The sequence below is a fragment of the Passer domesticus genome, chromosome 17 (genome assembly GCF_036417665.1).
Source record: "Passer domesticus isolate bPasDom1 chromosome 17, bPasDom1.hap1, whole genome shotgun sequence".
Lineage (NCBI taxonomy): Eukaryota > Metazoa > Chordata > Aves > Passeriformes > Passeridae > Passer > Passer domesticus.
The window spans coordinates 4,091,970-4,110,502 of NC_087490.1; the positions used below are offsets into that span (position 1 = coordinate 4,091,970).

The window sequence follows — 18,533 nt, forward strand, 5'->3', positions numbered from 1 at the left end:
CCGAGCGCCGAGCGGGGCCGGGCAGGAAGCGGCGGTGACGGGCACGGCCCGGCGGACACGCTCCGTCCCGCTCTCCTCCTCCTGCTGCTCCTCCTGCTCCGCGTTCCTCCCCGCCCGGGCCCCGCGGAGGTGGCCCGCTGCCGCCGGCCGGCACCAGGTGAGGCACGGGCAGAGGGAGCGGCGGCGCTGACAGGCGGGTCCCGGCGGGGCGCGGAGGGCAGGGGGCAGCGCTGGGGCTGCAGCGCGCTCGGGGCTGGGGTAGCACTTATCCGCGTTCGGGGCTGGGGAAGGCGTTTATCGGCGTTCGGCGCTTGTAAAGGCACTTGTCGGCGTTTGCGGCTGCGGAAGGCACTGTGCGGGGCTCGGCTGTCCCGGGCTGTCCCAGGCGGGGCTGCTCGGGGCCGGGAGCTCCGGCGGGCTGCGGGCTCTGAGGGAGCCCGGCCGGGGCAGCTGCCCCCACCTCGTGCCGGGGCACCGGGAGCAGCCGCTCCTCCCTGCCCCGCTCCCGCTCCCCGTGCCTGCCCGTGCGCCGGGAGCTGTCCCCGGGAGCTCTCTGGAAGTCGGAGCTCCGGCGCGGCAGCCCGAGCGGACGGGAACGCCCGGGAGGAGCGGAGGGAGCGGGCGGCTGCCTTCCCCTGGAGCCGGGCTCGGCTCGGGAGAGCGGCGCCGCTCCGCTGGGGTTACCCTGAGCCCTCGGAGCCGAGTGCGAGCCGCAGAACCCCGGCCAGGAGGGAGCTGCGTTCCTGTCGGCTCTGAGCGGAGTTGCGAGCGCTGACGTCGGTCTGGTGCGAGCAGATGTCTCTGTCCTGTTAATGACACAGAGAAATGGTTTGCTGTAGGTGCTGGATGCCATCGAGCAGCACTCGTGCTTGCGTGGGAAGGAGAAGGAAGGAGGACACGAGGCAAGTACTAAGCCTTCAGAATTTTGTTTTATAAACACATCTCCTCGTGTCTCCTCACCCCCCTTCCCCAGGAACGTGAGCGGAATGAATTCCCTAATGCTACAACTATGGCAGTTCTAAACTTCAGTGGCCACTGAGTAGCCCTGGTAGATTCCTGGTTTTCCCTGGTCACTTCCTGAGCCTGGGCAGAAGTGAGCAGCTCTGAGCTGGGTTTGCTGTCCCCAGCTGGGCTGTTCTCCCCAGGGTGGGGGAGAAGCCCGTGGCACACTGCTCTGGGAGCTCTGTGGAATGCTGGGCTCACACACAGTCCAGCAGCAGCTCCGTGTTTGTTTAGAAACAGCAAAGCAGGCGGTGCTGGTTCAGTTGTGCCAGGAGGATTTGGAATCTCCCTGCCCACCTTTGTGCATAGTGATCCCCATAAGAAGGTGGAAGCAGTCAGGGCTCTGAATCCACGTGGATGCAGTTCCACAGAACACAGGGGGATTTCAAGCAGTGCTGGCTGAGGTTTGTGGTGCTTATGTTGTTTGAGAATAAGTGGGCTCCAGTCTGTTCCCCAAGGCCTGCTGACATCTTTTAGCAAATGTTTAGAATGCTGCAGTGCTGGCAGTGATGCAGCTTGTTTTGCCAGTGGTCATCACTTTGATGTATCCCATACCAGGTCTGTGAGAGGACACGTGTTGGTGTTTCTGTGTTGATGGACTGTTTGTGGAGAGAGAGAATACACCATGCTTGTTCTCTCTATGAGCTAAAAATTGGGTTATTTCTGGTAGGTAGCTATTTTTGTGTTCTCAGGGGCTAATATAACAATATAGGGCATGTTTTAAATGTAAATACCTGTCTGCAATCTCTTTTAACACTGAGCTTCATAAGATATCTGACAATTCTTTCATGCACCCACAGTGAGGCTGCAAACTGTTCCTATCTACATAAATGTCTCATTTATCAAATCCAGATTTCTTATTTGCTGTCCAACTCATCATATAACTTCCTCTGGCATCTGATTTGAGGAAACCTTGAGCTGGGTTGTTTCCATCCACCCTTTTCTGTATGAGAGCTTTCAGATTGCAAACTAATTCTTTTTTGTGTGTGTGTATTACTTACAGTGATTCTCTCTGAGCACTTCCCTATTACATTGTTGCATCGTTATCAGTTAAAAGGGATCTTAGCAAGTCAAAGCTTTTGAAGATGAGGTATTTCTACTTGTGTGCATTCTAAATGTGGCTCTTGCATCAACAGGGTTTTACTGTTAGAATTGTTTTCCATAATGCTGGATGGGGGAAACTTTTAGCAGGAATGAGCTCTCTTCCTTCTGAGTAACCTGCTGTTGTCTTTTAAAGGAAAAACCCAGTTTGAATGGAGCAAGGCTGGAGTTGCTGGGCTGCTGGGGAGGAGCAGGGGCAGGGCAGTGGTCAGTGAGTTTGGACCAGGAACACAGACTCGTTGTGTTCTCCTCTTACAAGTTTTTGTTCCATAGTGTTCTGCAGCCTCGTGGGATGCTTCAGCATCCAGGTTATGAGAAATTCCAGGGAAAGAGCTGTTTGTGGAACATATTACATTTTATTTGTTGCTTTTGCACCAAAAAAAGGTGTCTAAGGTTAATGGTTTTAAATAGGAAATGCATTTTTTAAGACAGAGCTCAGAGTCTTTTAACAGAACCCCTCTACAGTTCAGTCACAGCATTTGCACCCAACTGAGTTTGAATAAAAGTGCAGTTTTGGCATCAAAGGTGTTTAAAAAGTAGATTTCTGTAAAGTTCTGTTTCAGCATGTGCTCAGCTTTATTAATGGACATGCTTTCATACATCAGGGAAAAATTCAAAAAGTGAACCCAAAAGAGTATTTTGTTTTATGCTTACTATTTTCAAACTACTTCCTCATTTGGAGGCCATTGATTAAACCAGAAGGATCTGCTTGCCCTTGGCTGTGTAATAAACATGATGCAATTGCCTGGTGCCTGCTTGGTCATCACTTCTTCCAGGGGCAGCTCAGTGAGTTTCCCTGACAGTCTTTTTGTCACTCCCTGAAATCACTCTGGCAGCTTTGTTCTAATTTTCTGAGTGAAGTGTGTTTTAGAATGTATTGATCTAGTAAATTTAGGGTTCCCTCTGGGTAAAAAGAAGAAAATCTCCCTTCTGATTTTTACATGTGCAGCACAGGTTGTGAATTTCATTGTGATCGTGTAGTGGGCATCACTTAAAAGTCATCACTGGCACTGTGTGCCAGGAACTCTCATCTGTGAGAGCCTCAGCTCCTCATTAAGGAGGAAAGTTGAAATAGAAATTAAAGTAAGTTAATTGGGCGTGGTCATCCATCTCTTAAGCTATGAAGGATGTTGGATATCCGAGTTATTAATGGTATTGTGGCAGATTCTCAATTGTTATAAAGCCCCACTTCAGCATTAAGGAGCAATGTTCCTAACATGACATATTGCCCTTATTCTGTACAACTAAACCATGGGAATTAACTTCTAAAATCCCATTGGAAATATGAAAAATATATATTTTTAAAGACCAGTAGGTTTTGCTCTAATATTCAAGAAATCTGGAATACTGCTAGTATTAATTTAAAAATTATTTTTCAATTTATTTAAATGAATTAAATACTAAAACTAGGTTGGCTAATAAGTTCTTATTCAGGATGGCAAAGTACACATTAAATTTGAGCACGTTGGAAGATTTCTTGTTCATATACTCATGTTTGTGTCACAAATTGTTAGTTTAATTTGTAAGGGCAGGGAAATTTCAAATTTAATATAGAGAGCTTACAAAACAAGTTTGTCTGAGTTGCTAATGAACTAGGCACTTATGCCCTTGGACAGGTAATAGCTTGATGTTGATGTAATTACTTTTTTCCCCCACCCTGAATATTAGGTCAAACTGGACTCTGGTTGATGTAGAATTTAATGACAGCAGTCATTCTGAGGGAGCCTGTGGTCACTCGTGTCCCTCCTGTGGTCACTCGTGTCCTTCCTTGCTGCTAAAGGCTTTCAAATAGGGACATTCTCCCAGTTTGGTCTCCATTTGTGCCTCTTCCTGCTGTCCCTGTTAATTATGATGATGGCTTACCTGAGAGCCCAAGAAATTGCTCAAAAGAAGGGCAAATGATGACCTTGGTGTTCCATGAGTTTGATTTTTGAGCAGGTTTTGTGCTGTAGGTGATGCTGTCTTTGAGAAGAGAGACAAAAAACTATTTTTATTAAATTGTCACTCTGAGAGTGGAGATGTTAACCCAAAATCCTGGATAAACTTCCAGCTGCATTCCCCTGGAGTTGAAAACACACATGGGTTTGGTTTGGATTTGTTACTTTTGTACAGAAAATCCTTCCTGGGGAGTACCCCAGGATCCTGTGGAGCAGAACCTGGCACGGGGAGGAGCAGATCTTGTATGCAGTGTATGTATTTCCACACATATCAAGCAGTTTAAGATGAAAGATGTTGGGACTACCAGATACCATCAACATTTTGTGAGCAGGATGTCATTATTAGATTGGAACTGATGAATGTCAAACGTTGTGGTGAGTCTGTTTTTAGAGAGATGCAGACTGTGCTCGCTTCCTACATTAAACCTCATTTTCTCCTAATTTTTATGTGTGAGCTGTGATTCTGTTGCACAGAATCTGGCATAATATTGAGCAGATTTATTTAGTGTTGCCCTTGAACGTTGTGAGTGTTTAAGCCAGATTTACAGGAACACAGTCAGTGATGATTCATGTTGAGATGATGTTTTTCTCCCTTGTAATGGAACATATGGGACTACGTAGCATATGGTACCACTGAAAATTGTTAAATGTGGAGCACTGATTTATTACACAGCAAAAAGGGTTGGGGTTTTCAGTCTAACACTGAGCAGAAAGCTTGTAAACAGCTCTGGCTGTTGGTTTGTGTTGGATGCACTACTGTGTTGTGTGATAATTTCAAAGGATTCCTTTAAATGGCAACAGAATGCTTCCAAAAGTTGGGTGTCTGCCCTTTTGCTATGGTACAGTCTTGCTCTGTGGGACGACAGCTTAAAAAACTGAAAAAAAAAATCCTTTCTCAGATGGGAAGCAGAGGTATTAAAATGTGTAAATATTTTTCTTTCAGTCTTACTATCCAGAACACTTTCTTTCTGTGTTTTGTTTGGGGATTTTTTGTCTTTATGTGACTTCTGGAGGGTTGGATTTTTTTTATTTTTTTTTTTACTGAGGCATGGAGAGGAAACAAACACACACCTTGGTCCTTGCAGTGCACACGGGAAAGTGGACTAAAGTGCAGCTACAGAGAACATAAATTCCAGTTACCTATTTCCTTGTGCTCTCCTGTTTTTCTTAACTATTCATCTTTGGATGATTGTAATCTCTCCAGAGCAGACATCGCTTCTGCTCTGGCTCTGTAGAGTCTTGCTGCAGGGTAACTGAAGCTCCCAGGTGCTGTGATCATACAGGTAATTAATGGCTGGTGACAAATCTTCATTGATTAAGCTTTTTCAGAAATTATTTAAGGAAGAAACTTCATTTGAACGTTAGAATGGTGCTTGTGTTTCTTTTTTTCTAACTACTCGATTTATTTGTACATCTTAAAGTACTGATAAAAACAGACTTTATGCTAAATTTACTTTTGTTAGGCCAAAAATACATAATTAAGAAGAATATATATTGTATGTTTTTGGGATAAAAGTCAGATGAGCCTTTTTTCCTCCTTACTTGGTTAGTGACAATCTGCCTCTCAGTTCAGAGTTCCTTGTGTGTCTCTGCTTATTCTGCCTGGTTCAGGTAAAGTTTGAGTATGCTGTGTGCTTTAGAATGGCAACAGATATTTGACATCATTAAAAACTGCTGTTATTTAATAAAAGGAAGTTGTATCTACCCTTGAGGGAATTAACTAATGACCTCTTGTTAACCATCGCCTTCAGGATTTTAGATCCTCCCTTTGCTTGCCTCATCCTTAGTCATACATTGGAAGAGGAAAACAGGCTTTTTCTCCCTCCCTCCTTCCCTCCCAGCTCTTGAGCAGTTTCTCAACTGGAGATGAACTGATGGTTGACCTAAACCCCGTGAGGAAACTGAAGTGGGGACCACACTTCCACTCCCCTCGTGGAACATCCTACTGCTCTTAAAACTCACACAGCATCTCAATTAACTCTACTTCCCAGCCTTAGCCTGCACATTAAATATATTTTTAAAGCATTAGCTCAAATGAATTTTAATTTCTGGCATTTCTAATCTCAACAGTGGCAGTGGTGTCAGTTTTAGCTTTTGAAAAGAGGGGGAAAAACATTTCTTATCTGGAAAGTATGCGAGTGGCAGAGCAGATAAGATAATTGAGCCCTAAATGTGAGCTGGGATGGAAACAGGCTCTGCTGAGAGTCAGGTCTCATCTGCTGTGCCACAGTCCAGTGGTGCTTTAATGCATAATAATCCAGGGAGTTTGGTCTTCCTGGGCAGGACACGGGGAATTTTCTCTCCGCTGCTTTTTCATTAAGAGACACAAGCCTTCAGTTCCAGTGTGAGACATTCATGTTCTCAGAGTCAGGAGTTTTCTGTCATTTGGGAGGCAGACAGCCAAAAATAGGATTTTATGGCTCTCCTGCCTGTAACAACAGTTAGCTGCTAAAGTGAGGAACAGAAATTAAAAAACCTTCCAACTTGTTGTTCCACTCAGCCGGCTTTTTCTCAAAACTCCTTCTGTGTTTTTATATGTGCTGTCTTTCCTCTGTGGGGGATCCCCACAGAGGATAACAAGTTTTCCATTTCCAGCTCTTCCCTTGCTCCTGCTGTGGTTTAGAGGTTGTGTGTTCTGCTCTTGGGCATGGCCCACATGGGTGGGAGGGAGCAGCACAGGTACCTAAAACCAGAATAAATGAGTAACTACAGGAATTACTTTTTTTGCTACACAAAGTCTTATTTTTCTTCTGTTTGCTTTAACTCTGCTTTTGTAGTTTTCCATTGGAATCATAGGGTTGCCTTACTAGGAAATACATTACTTCAAATGCAGTTAGACTTACAGAACGAGACATAAGAGTTTGTGTGGCAAAAATCAGTATTTGGCTTAGTATTTTGCTGCAGGAATTGTAGCCCAGGAGTTAGACCTGCTGCAGGTATTGAAGCTGTAGTGCAGAAAAAGACCTGCTTTTTGTAGTGCCATATGGAAATACCATAAATCAAAATATATCTCACCTAGGCATTCAAGACCTGCAGAAATGACACGTAAATGTGTGATAATACAGTCTGAGCAGCTTGAATGATTAACTTGTACAAGTGCTCCAGATTTTAGGTGTGTTGGGCACCTTTTCTACATTGCAGGTCTCCAGTTCTTGTATTACAGGGAGATTTCTGCCAGTCTGACTTGGTGCCTTAAAGAAGGAGAAAGCTGCTGACTCAGGCTTGCTGTAAATTTGTTTTTCCTGCCTACCTGAGTATTTTAAAGCAAAGCTGTTTATATTTTTAGAGCACTCTTAAATTTTTTGATATGCTGAGCCCAAACCAGAGGTGGTCAAGAGGGACTGTGGTCTGATCTGCTGGATGCAGGCTCTGGAGATATCCAGGGAGGCAGAGGGATGGGATCCCAGTCCCAGTGCTGTGCAAGCTGGTGCTTGGAGCCCCAGGCTACCAGTGCAGCTCTGCTGCTGTTTAAGGTCAACTCCTTGCAAATATTTTAGCAAGGCTTATATTCAAATGCTATTTATAAGACCAGACTAATTTCTTTCCTCCTAATGATGGCCTTTTGGCTGATGACAGGGCTGGAATCCTGAAGATCTGGATTCTGTATGCCACTAGTCAGCTGTGTATCCACAGGGAAGTTGTTTGCCAGCTTTCTGCCTCACTTTTTATCTGTACTTAAATGAGAAAAAAAAAAAAGGCTGAGTAATACCTGCCTGCCAGGCTGTGAGAGCACAGTTAGTAGGCTCATGCTGTAGGATCTTTGGAAAACGCTGTAGGAATGTTCAAGGGGTTTATTATGGTTAAGGTCCTGCAATGAGAGAACTGGTTAAGCCTGGCTTATTGTTAGACCATTCATTAAGGAGCCTTAATAGTTGAAGCTCTGATAGGGGCTGTCCTGGCTTCAGCTGCAATTACCCTGGCAGATCCAGGCTGCTGCAGAGTCTGGAGCAGAGCTGGAGCATCTGCAGGGATCTTGGAGCCTGCCTGAGCTCCTCGGTGCCATTTCACAGCTGGCTTTGCATGCAGCTCATGCCATAGCCTCAGTGGTTTGGGCACTTCAGCATGCTGATGGTGACTTATTGTGCCACTAGTGAGCCCACAGCACCTTCATGGCAAATGAAATGCTGTAAAATCAGCTGAGTTTTTCCTATGTGGCTGCCTAACTCGGAATTTGCTTTGTAAATAGAACAAAATTGAAAAAAAACACCTTTAAAAATGTATTAGGCAACAGAAATGTTAGTATTAAAACGTGTAAACCAGCTATTAAAAATCTCTTCAATCTGGTCATCTGAAAGCTTTGGAAAATCTGTGAAGCTTTTGTGTGAATGCTGACATTGGGGATTTTAAAATTAATTTGATAGCATATTTAGAAGGTATTTCTTCCCTTCTGGCCACCATTATAATAACATAAGTAAGCAAGGAAAGGCAAAATCCACATTTTTGGGAAAGCTAGATACCGGTGTTTATTTCCTAAACCAAGCAGTCATTAGCAATAGTAGCTTATTAAACTTTAATAACTTCCTTAAAATTCACACTCGCTTGAAAGTCAAGATGCAGCCTTGACAGCTGGAGGTCCTAATCCAGACAGTTTTATTTATCTTTGCAGTTTCATCTCTTCATTATTATATACAAAAGTTGTTTTCTGTGTCTTGGCAGATTGGAAATGTATTGAGTGAAAGAAAAATAGAAACTTGGATTCCTATTGAAACACAGGGCTGGAGGGGGTAGGGATCAGGGGCTGGGAGCAGGAAATGGATTGGTGGTGGTGAATTTAAATTGTGAATTTAAAATAACGAGTCTGCAAATTAATATTAATTTTGAGCTGGTTTTAGTGCTGAATCAAAACCAGCTGTTATTCCACCTCTCCTTTCTCCCACTGAGCTGGGTTGGCACAAACCTTTGTGCTACCAGGGGTGGTTCAGATCAGCAAACTGGTCCTGCTGTGAAATAACCAGGGCTGGCAAAGCCAGACATCTGGAGGTAGGAGCAGGCAGAGGATGAGGATGGATGCTACAAACTTCTGCTGAATTACTCTGTGAATATTTTTCTAAAAAAAAAATTAAAATAAACCAAACAAAACCCCTGCAATGCCACTGTTGGATTTCAGTTAATGAGTAAATTAATGAGTTTCACTTTCTGTTTCTTGGGCATGGGTTGGCTCCAGCATTTTTTGGGTTGTCCTGGGGAAGACTCAAATCATTGTTAGCACTCCCTCCTTTCACTGGGTTTTATTTATTTGAAGTACTTTTTTTTAGGAATCCGAATTTTGATGCTTTATATTACTTGCACCTGCTTTTTTTTAAGGTTTTGTATTCAGATTTAACTGAGGAAAGGCTTTTCTGAAAGGCTGACACAATTTGCTGTATGTTCATTGCTCAGTGTTTTATAGTTTACAGGGACAAGTATCTCTGCCTTTAAAAGTGGGGGAAGATCCCAAGCAGGATGTTTGTATTGAGGCACTGACAATATTGACTAGATGATGATACAACTTCATGTTTGGGAATACCTGTATTTCATATTTAAGGTGTACAATGGCTTTTTAAAATGTTAGGCTGTAGCCTCATTTGACAGGAAGGTGGAAAGTGAAGGTGAAAAGCTACTTCATAATATTAAATCAAATTTATGGTTTAAGTGTGAGAATTTTACTATATAACCAAGATCCTAAAGGTAGAAAAGAAAGCACCAATTTATATTCATTGTTTACAAATAGACTGTTTCATTAATACAAATGCGGCGGGTTTGTTTGTTTTTTCTTCAGGAAAATCATTATTTTGGGTAAACAGTGCAGCACAAGAGAAGCCTTTCTAAGCACTGCTAAGCCCACCTGGCTTCCAAAGCCATCCAGGAATTTGTGGTGGGTGTTTGAAGAATAAAACCTCTGAGTTTAAAGAGCATTTGGCTGCTGGTGCAGGGCCTCCCCATGCAGAGAGCGTTTGCAGCTGCTGTCAGTGAAGCTGTGGGTGAGAGCCTCGAGGGCGTGGAGAGAGGAAGTCAGAAAACTTTCACATTTATCATCTCTGTCTCTGAACAAAGAGAGATTGGTGTCATCATTCATAAATTAGGAACTGTGGCACAGCAGAGCTGAAAGGCTGAGGGGCAGGATGAAACCCCCTGTATTCCAGCAGCTTGGAAGTTGTGCCAAAGATGGGGTTGTGGAGGTGAAGAGTTCCCACTCCCCTGGCAGGAGGAACTGCTGTCCCAGAGCCACAGGGTTTGCTCTGCTCTTCGTGCCAGGGGATGTGGGGCAGACTGAGCAGGGACTGGAGAAACCTGGCACAGCTCCTTGTCGTCATGAGTGATGGGATGGCTGTGCTGGGCTCTGCTGCTGGGGCAGGATGGTTTTTAAACAGCAGGGATTTAACAACAAAGAGCAAGGCTGGTGGTAGGAGGTGGCCAGGGAGCTCTGTGTGTGTGTGTGTGTGTGTGTGTGTGTGTGCAGTGGGGAAGGTTTTGGTTCCTGTTTGGGGATGTCCCCACCCTGCCCAGGCTGCTGTGCCCAGCAGGTATTGTTCCCTCTGGAGCAGGATGAGGTCAGCTCCAGGGCTGGAGCCTTCTCCTGGGCTCTGGGGGGGTTTCTTGGTCTTTCGGTGTCAGAACAAAAATTATTTTTGTTAAAATTTTGATTCCGTGAACTGTCACGTGATGTGTTCTGTCTTCTCAGGGGAAAATCTGAATGTGGTGTACAGGGGTTTTCTTGTTCAGGAATTTGTGTGCTGCCTTTTTTTTTTTTTTAGGTCAGGTCGGGGGAGAACACTTTGCCTTTTTATTGGGAGCTTGCAAAGATTTTGGAGGATCTTTGCTGCTGTTGTAGGTTACTCTGATGTCTCGGACCAGCTTTGAGTGGGACATCTGCCCAAATGAGTTTTAGTTTTACATTATCCTACATCTCTTTTTTTCCTCTCTTTCCCCCACTATTGCTACCATTCTTTGTGTTCTATGTACAAAAAGTAAGGATCAAACACACCTTAAAATGTCCTCCTTAAAAGGCTGCATGTTCAGGCGTTTGATCCCTGTATTGGCATTGTATTGAAATAAATGAATGTGCTGATATTCTACAATGAGATTGGAAAAAAAAAAAGAGTTAATGAGACATCTGGGTGGAGGGAGCAAGCCTCCAATGCAAATTGCTTTTCTGTTTTATGAAAAGTCAAAATATTTTGGAATTAAAAGCAAAACTGAAGCTGAGTAAATTGACTTTTTTTTTAACCACTTGTACTTAGAGCTTATTTTATGTAATTACTGGGGCGTGACTTGAAGTTCTGGGCAGGACTTTGTGGCTTGTTAACATCGGGTTGAGCCTCTGATGTTGCAATGAAGAAGGAAGTGAGCGTGTGTCTGCTTGGGGAGGGGGACTGCAAAGCACTTCTGCCTGCATAAGGTGGGAATTGCAGCTGGCTGGGTATTTTTAGCTTCAGAATGTGAATTTTGTTTTTTTCTTGTTAATTTATGTTTGGTAAATTAAGCTCTCAGTTACTGCTTTAAAGAGGTTTTTTTCATACCAAAATGTACTAAACCAAATTTTATTCATGAAAGGTTTTAAGTTATTTTTTTAAACCTCCAGAGCTGCAGCACTGGGTGTGATGCATTTCCCAAATGTCTCTTGTCCTCTCTTGGTTTTTGCACTTGTGCATCCATGGGTAAGAACAGAGTCATAGTAGGGACTGCAGGGGAGATGAGGCTTTGTAGATCAGCCTCTGTTTCTCCAGCTTAATTAAAGAAAAAAAAAAGGCAAAAAAGTTGATCTGGCTTTGTTCTTTCCTTGTAAAAACATGCAGCAATAATGACTTTTTCCTGGGTTGGAGGGAGAGGCAGAGATAGCCTCAGTTTCCATCAGTGTTTTCCAGTCATTTGCTGTAACAGAAGTGATTCACTTCTGTTCAGTTGTTCATCCTGGCCTGAGGTGAGACATATAGAATGTTTCTATTTTAAGCTCTTCAGCATAATGGATGAATAAACTCACCCTTCTCATGGTTTTTGCCACAGTGGGTGAGCTTTCCTTCCTGGCATCTCTGTTTCACTGCACTGGCCTGAAATGCTCGCCCTCTGAAAGCTCTTGGTGTGCTGTCAACACCGGTGGAAGAAAATGTTCTGACCATTTTGCTTCAGGGTTGCTGATCTTAAACTGCACTGTTAAAAATAACAAGTTTTCAGAAGGCACACAGTGATGTTTTCCTGGCTCCCTGCCTCTTCCCCCCATATTGATGTGATTAAAGGCCACCAAAACTCAGCTATCCTTAGGTCAAGTGCCTAGCCATGTGCATTTGCTGCAGCATGAACAGTGGTTATTCCAGCTTTCTCAAAGAAAGTTAAGGATGTTTTCATAAATGGAAGTCTTCTGCCTGCCACAGTAAGTACCACACAAGCAGTTCATGTATAAGGGCACAGAGTTCTGAGATTATTTTCATACTGCTTTAAGCTGTCTCATGCTGACTCAGTTTGGCTGTAAAAGGGTGAAGTCTTGTGATCTAGAGCAAGTTGTTTTTGTTTTTTTTTTGGTTTTTTTTGTTTTTTTTCTGATGGGAGAGCAGGTGTATGCTGGAGTTTAGCTTTTCTCTATGACCAAAACATTTTTATGTTGACCTTGAAGGATCTGCTTTCCTCAAGCACCATTTCACTCGCTGAGCTTTGGGATCAGTCTGTCTTTGCCAGTGTTGGGGTGGCCCTTTCACATTTTCTGTTTGAGAAGCTGCAGTGAAGTCTGAGCGTGTTATCTGAGATCAGACAGACCTGATGGTGAATGCTTTCAATTATGGGTTCAATAAATCCACGCTGGAAGGAAGGACAGGGCAAAGAGGCATTTCCAGGCTGATGGTGGCAGGAGTACCTTTAACCATCTGAATTCCTTGTAGCTTTTCCAGGATCTTTCTACAGTGATCTGGGCATGTTCCACTGTTCTCAGAAGCAGCTTTAAAATGTTATCCTCCCTCCTAAATTAGATGCCAAATGATGCATTACTGAATTGAATCAAGAAACCTCTGGTGGCTCAAATGGAAATCTTGAGTCCTTGTGTAAGGCTGCCAAATTTATCTGCTGAGGAACTCGGAGAATTTATCTCTGTGGAACTCAGAGCAGGTAGTAAAAGAGCTCTGCTGCCTGTGTTGGGACTGACTTAAACCCAGATCCCAAACCATACCAGAACACAAATCAGATTTTGAAGCGAAATTTATTTGAAAAGCTTTTCCTGGCTTGTATTTAATTTTAATGATGATATTTTTTAATTGGCTGTCAAAAACATGCTTCAGATGAATACAGTGCACTTCTCTTTATGTGCTGGTCATCTTGTTCCTTGTCCTTAAAGTGCTTGGGCTCTGTGTGTCCCTGTTTGGGAAGATAGTGCAGCCTTTTGAAGGACACATTTTCTGTGCAGCCTTTAAAATCTCTCTGGTTTGTTGAGTGTTTGCCTTGGGTTACCCTTTGAGATTTACAGGGCGGTTTGTGTTTATTTTGACTGTTACTTTATCTCACTTTCTCGGTAAGTCCAGTCTCTTCTGGCCATGAGTGATAGGAGGGGAGGATGAGGAAGTTCTGGGAGCCTGTGTTTGGAATGCTGCACTTCAGGTGCACGCTTGGACTCTTTTCCTTAGCCTTTGTGTTGATTCTGTGATTGAAAGAGCTGGAAAGGTACTGTGATGATGGATATTAATTAAATGGTTAAATGTCTCAGTCATTCAGATGTGAAATGTCCTTTCTGCTTGTACTTCCCTTATGTTCCTGTGTATTGGCTAATCTTTGGTGACAAAACACTCCTTGTCCTGCCCTTGCACAGCAAAGGGGTTTCCTCAGCTCATTTATTAATCTTTAAGCTTGATATTGGCATTTCTCTTCCAGGCTTGGAAGCTGTTTTACACTGCAGACACAGAAGTCAGTGTCATATTTACAGTTAGTGGTTGGTTCACATCCCCATGGCAGGCTGAGGGGTGTTTGCCTGTGTTATTCTGCACACGCTGTGGGAATTGTTCCTTCCTGAGTAAAACTCACACAGCAGTCATGGACATGAAATGGATTTTAAAACACAATACAAAAATGGCAGCGCTCACATTCAGCTCTTCACCAGAGCTATGAATGATGCAGTGCTGAGGGCTGGTGGTCTGTACACTGAAGGATTTGTGCAGATGTATTTCTGGGTGGGTTGCTGTTTTTTTAAAAAGCATTTTGAAGCTATACATGTTCTGTGTGTGTGTAGTGGAGCAGCTGAATCATCCTCTGTGGAAAAGAGCATTTTAAATCTACTTATTCATCCAGTGCCAGCACAGGTAAAATCTTTGGGTCCTCCTTTTATCCAGGCTAGGTGAGTGCTGAGGTGCAGTGTAGGATTCCTGTGAGTTAATTCAGGCTGTGCTGAGAACTGAGCTCCTTCTGCATCCCATCAGGGCCCCTCAGGGATGCTGTGCTTCGTGGGCACTGGCAGCTGAAACTCAAATTGGGGCAGCCAGGTCAGTGCTTGGACTCTGCAGATGTTCCTGAGGTGGAGCTTCTGGCCACGACTGACCTCATGTGCCCAGCAGCCCTGAGTGCTGAGAGACACTGCTGGATCTTAAACCTTGGCTTGGAAAATCAGTTCCTGCAGTTCCTGGGAGCAGCAGTGCTGTCCTTGTCTCCATCAAACAGTTAAGCTACTTAGAAGTTTTAATCTTTATGGAGAAGGAAATGGGAGTGTTGCAAGCACACCTTATATAATGCATATAATTACTGACATTACCCACACTTCTCCTGCTGATACCAACTCCTGGACACGCAGCTGGCACTTCCCCAGAGAGGTGACACATGACAAATGTGTTCTGGCCATTTTGCTGAGCAGGTTTCCTGTAACAGCTGCCCATGAGCTGCTCTTCAGACTCCCAGAGACCTCTGACAAATCTGCTTTGGTTTGTGTTTCAGTGGTGCTTCCTGTAGCAAAAGTTAAAATGCATAAGGGCAAATGGAGGCCATTGTATGCACAGGCCTGTCTATGCTCTTTCCTGTTGCTTCAGGGAATTTGGATTTGTGTTTTTGGGAAAGCAGGAGGGACCTGGGAATTGGGTAGACTTGTGAACATAGAAGTTTTGGTTATAATATTCAGATTTTGTTTCTTCATCTCCCCTTTGTAGCACTGATTGCAGCCTATAAACAAGACACTATATTCATATGATTGGGTTGACATCTGTGTATTCTGCTTTGGTATTGAATGAGTGCTGCTGTGCAACTGAAGGCCATATGATGTCTGAAAAGGGAAAAATTCTGATTAGAATGATAGTCTCCTTCAGAACTAAAACCAGCTATGGAGCCCTGCAGCCTGGTCTGTGCCTTACTTTATTGCTGCCAACTGCAGTGATCTGATACTTCAGAACAAACCCTTAATTTAGTGTAAATATTTGCAAAGAATTCCAGCTTTACTTTACATCAGGTGTTTTCTGAAAAGCTCCCAACCAGAAGTCTTCTAAAGAAAATTCAATGTCTGGGGGAAAAAAAATAATTTTAGGTGACATCTGATGCTGGCAAGGGGGTTCTGTGAGTGCTGGGGACAGCTCTGTGTGTTAGTACTTTTTGTCCTTGTTGACATACTACTGCTAATTTATTATAGTAACATGGCAGACTATTCAAATGGGGTGCCACATTTAGCTAGGCTAGGTGGAAATATATATTTAAGTTCATGCTTGGAGAACTTCATTGTCAGTATAAATATTGCAGATAAGTGGGTGGTGTCACAATTCACTGAAAGTTTTGCCTTAAGACAGCTGAGACTGCTCTGGGGTTGCAGAGGGAGCCTGCATGAGTTTGGGGACTCAGTAAAACCAATCTCTCACTTCGGGATTTATCCCTTTATTGGGATAGCAAATAGTTTTTTGTCTCCAAACCAAGGGCTTGTGATCCTCTTTGCAGTCCCTTGGTGAAAATGAGTGAATCTTGTTCTGTGTCCATGGTCTTGTGTAAGCAGATATCCTTCCAGTTGCTGGTTTGTGGTGGGTTTGTTTTAGGCTCTCTCCATTGATGAATGAGGTTGTGACTTTCAGGTATCCAAAAGTGAGGTGGAATTTCTCTTTTGTCCTACTGGATTTTTATCAAGAGTCCTGGTAATTCAAGAAGGCCATGGTGTACCCTGAAGGTGAGCCTGCTGCTGTTTGGTAATTCTAGGAGCCCCAGGCCTTATCTGGAAGGGTTATTAGTTGCCTGCTTGCACACAAATGTCTCTGAGCTCTTGTCAGATTAGAAGTCAAACCCAAAAATGTGTCTTTAGATTGAAATACACAACCAGTGCTCCAAAACTGCATGAATCTTCATTGCAGTTCTTTATCCACGTGCTTTCTTTGCAGCTGTTTTGATCATGGACTAAAAACACTGAAATTGATCAGCACAGTATAAAATAACTCCCTGAGTTTGGTTTGCACCTTGAGGGTTTTTTTGCCTAGAAAAGACTCCATACCTGCTAAGCAAGAACTAGTTCTGTGCTGTCAGTGAGGCTGCCTTCCTTCCTTAGAGCCATCTGGTAATGTGACCTGACTCTTAAAATCCCAATTATCCTGGCTTACGTCACACCTCAGGTAAGTTTAAATTTTGCACATCACGGTGCCTGTGTTATGGTGGTAACTTGTTTGGAAGTGAGAGGTGGACATGACCAGGATGTTTTAAGTTCAGGGTTTACTCCTGAGGCCAATCTAAAGGCAGCAGCTGCTGTGGATGTGTCCTCAGAGAGGCTTTTGTGGGGCTGTCACGTCTGAGTGAGGGGACAGTGACAGATCCAGCTGTTGGCAGAGTGAGCACAGAGTGTCTCTGTGATGTGGAACATCTGGGGATGCAGGAGGCAGCGTGGCTGTTGAAAATGAGGCATTTCTAGCCTGGTGTTTTGGAGTGAAGTCAGAAGGTGAGAAAGAGTTTGGTCCTCTGTAGTTTTGCCTAAAACAGAACATGCAGGGGGAGAGTTGAAAAAAAAAATCATTAGTATTTTTATACTAATGATTAGACTATACTTTTATATCAGTATAGAAAAAAACCCCTAAAAACCAATGATTTGAAGTTTAGGGACGGGACAGATGTGGTAAGAGATTATAGAGTTAGTGATGCAGCACTTGAAAATGGAGGCAAGTGCTGTGGGGTGTTGCATATTTACTTCCCTTCTTCAAAATGTCCTCAAATTCCTGCAATTTATTTAAATTAGTTTCTCTTCTTCCAGTCTCTTCTGACCTTTAACGTTTCTTGGCAAAATTTACATTGCATTCAAATTAAACTGGGGAATGTTTTCCCAAAACAGTTTTTCTAATTGTAACCTCTTAGATGAAATCTGCAGCGAGTACATTAAATATAATGTGCATTTATTGATAGAAGTTATTTCTTCTCATTTGTGTGGGTGTTATATACAGTCACATCACTGTTTCAATCACTGGCTGCCTGACTGGTTCCTAGAAAATACAGGGGAATTTCCTACCATGACTCATGTTGGAAGTAGCAGATGCTACACGCTCTCAAGCTGTGTATGGTAGCTCTGGAGTGTCAATAAAATTAATTGCGTGTTGGGGACACAAAAATATATTGGATTACTATAATGATTACACACTGCTACTATTTATCCCTTTTTAATAAGGATGCTTAAGCAAAATCTTTATAAAGGTGATGGTGCTTTCTTCCCTTTCTGTCCCGTGGCACTCCAGTGAAAATGTGTTTCTGCTTTGAAATTTCAGTTTTACCTTGCTGTCTCTGGGGGGTGACTCTATTTTTAGTACTTTATAATTCTGAAAAACCTTCCCCTTGTTTTTTCTTTCCCTTTTTTTTTGGTTTTTATGCTCTTGAAAGTGACCCCTGAGCGGCATGTCACTCAGCAGCAGCTCCAGTCCCTTAGCAGCAGCAGATTGTGTCACTGGCAGTGGGTCTGTGCTCCTGGGCAGTTCCTGGGTACCTGCTGGTCCCAGATACAGAAATGGGTTTGGGAGTGTGTCTTGGTTTGAAAAGACACATTCTTTTTGTCTGCTTAAGGAAGGCAGGAGACTCCCCTGAAATGGAAAATGTAAACCCCCTCCCTCTGAGTTATTGTAATTTTGAAATTAAGAGGCTCTCAGGCAAAGATACGGGAATAGGAATAGCAGTTCTTTACTAGGACAACTACAAATACAAATGCAATAGTACAAACAAAAAACAGACCACTGCCAGAGTGAGAGCAGGAGCTGAGCCCTGTGGGTCAGGGTGGTGGCACAGTCCCATCCCATGGGGGCTCAGCCCTCCTGCAGTGCCAGCTGTGCTTCTGCTGGAGCAGGGATCCTGCACAAGGGGGGAGTTTTCTGAAGCTCCAGGGCTGCTGGAGATGGGCCTGGTGCTCCTGTGGGAATGCAGGGCAGGAGAAAGCTGCTCCTCTGGGAATGCAGTGGGCAAAGGCTGCTGTGCTGTTCCAGGCTCAGATTGGATCCAGGTAGGAATGCTTGGCTCCTGCCCTGGGCGGAGCATCTCCCCATGGGATGCTGGAATTTGATCAGCCATGCAGGGACACTCAGTGGCCATGAACAGCAGAGATCTCCTGGAGGGAGGAGT

General features: G+C 43.8%; 1 protein-coding gene across 6 annotated transcripts in view; it reads left to right on the top strand.

Moving 5' to 3' along the window:
* Window positions 1-7: 7 nt before the first annotated feature.
* Window positions 8-18,533, top strand: part of TAOK3 (TAO kinase 3) — a 77,052-nt gene continuing 58,526 nt past the window's right edge. For 3 of the 6 annotated variants that reach the window (XM_064392145.1, XM_064392151.1, XM_064392146.1), the window contains exons 1-2: window positions 8-157; window positions 840-902. The gene's annotated coding sequence lies outside the window, so the exon portion shown is untranslated. Of the gene's footprint in view, window positions 158-839; window positions 903-11,403; window positions 11,419-12,368; window positions 12,388-18,533 lie in introns of those variants that run through there. The other 3 variants (XM_064392147.1, XM_064392149.1, XM_064392148.1) reach the window with 3 other exon arrangements.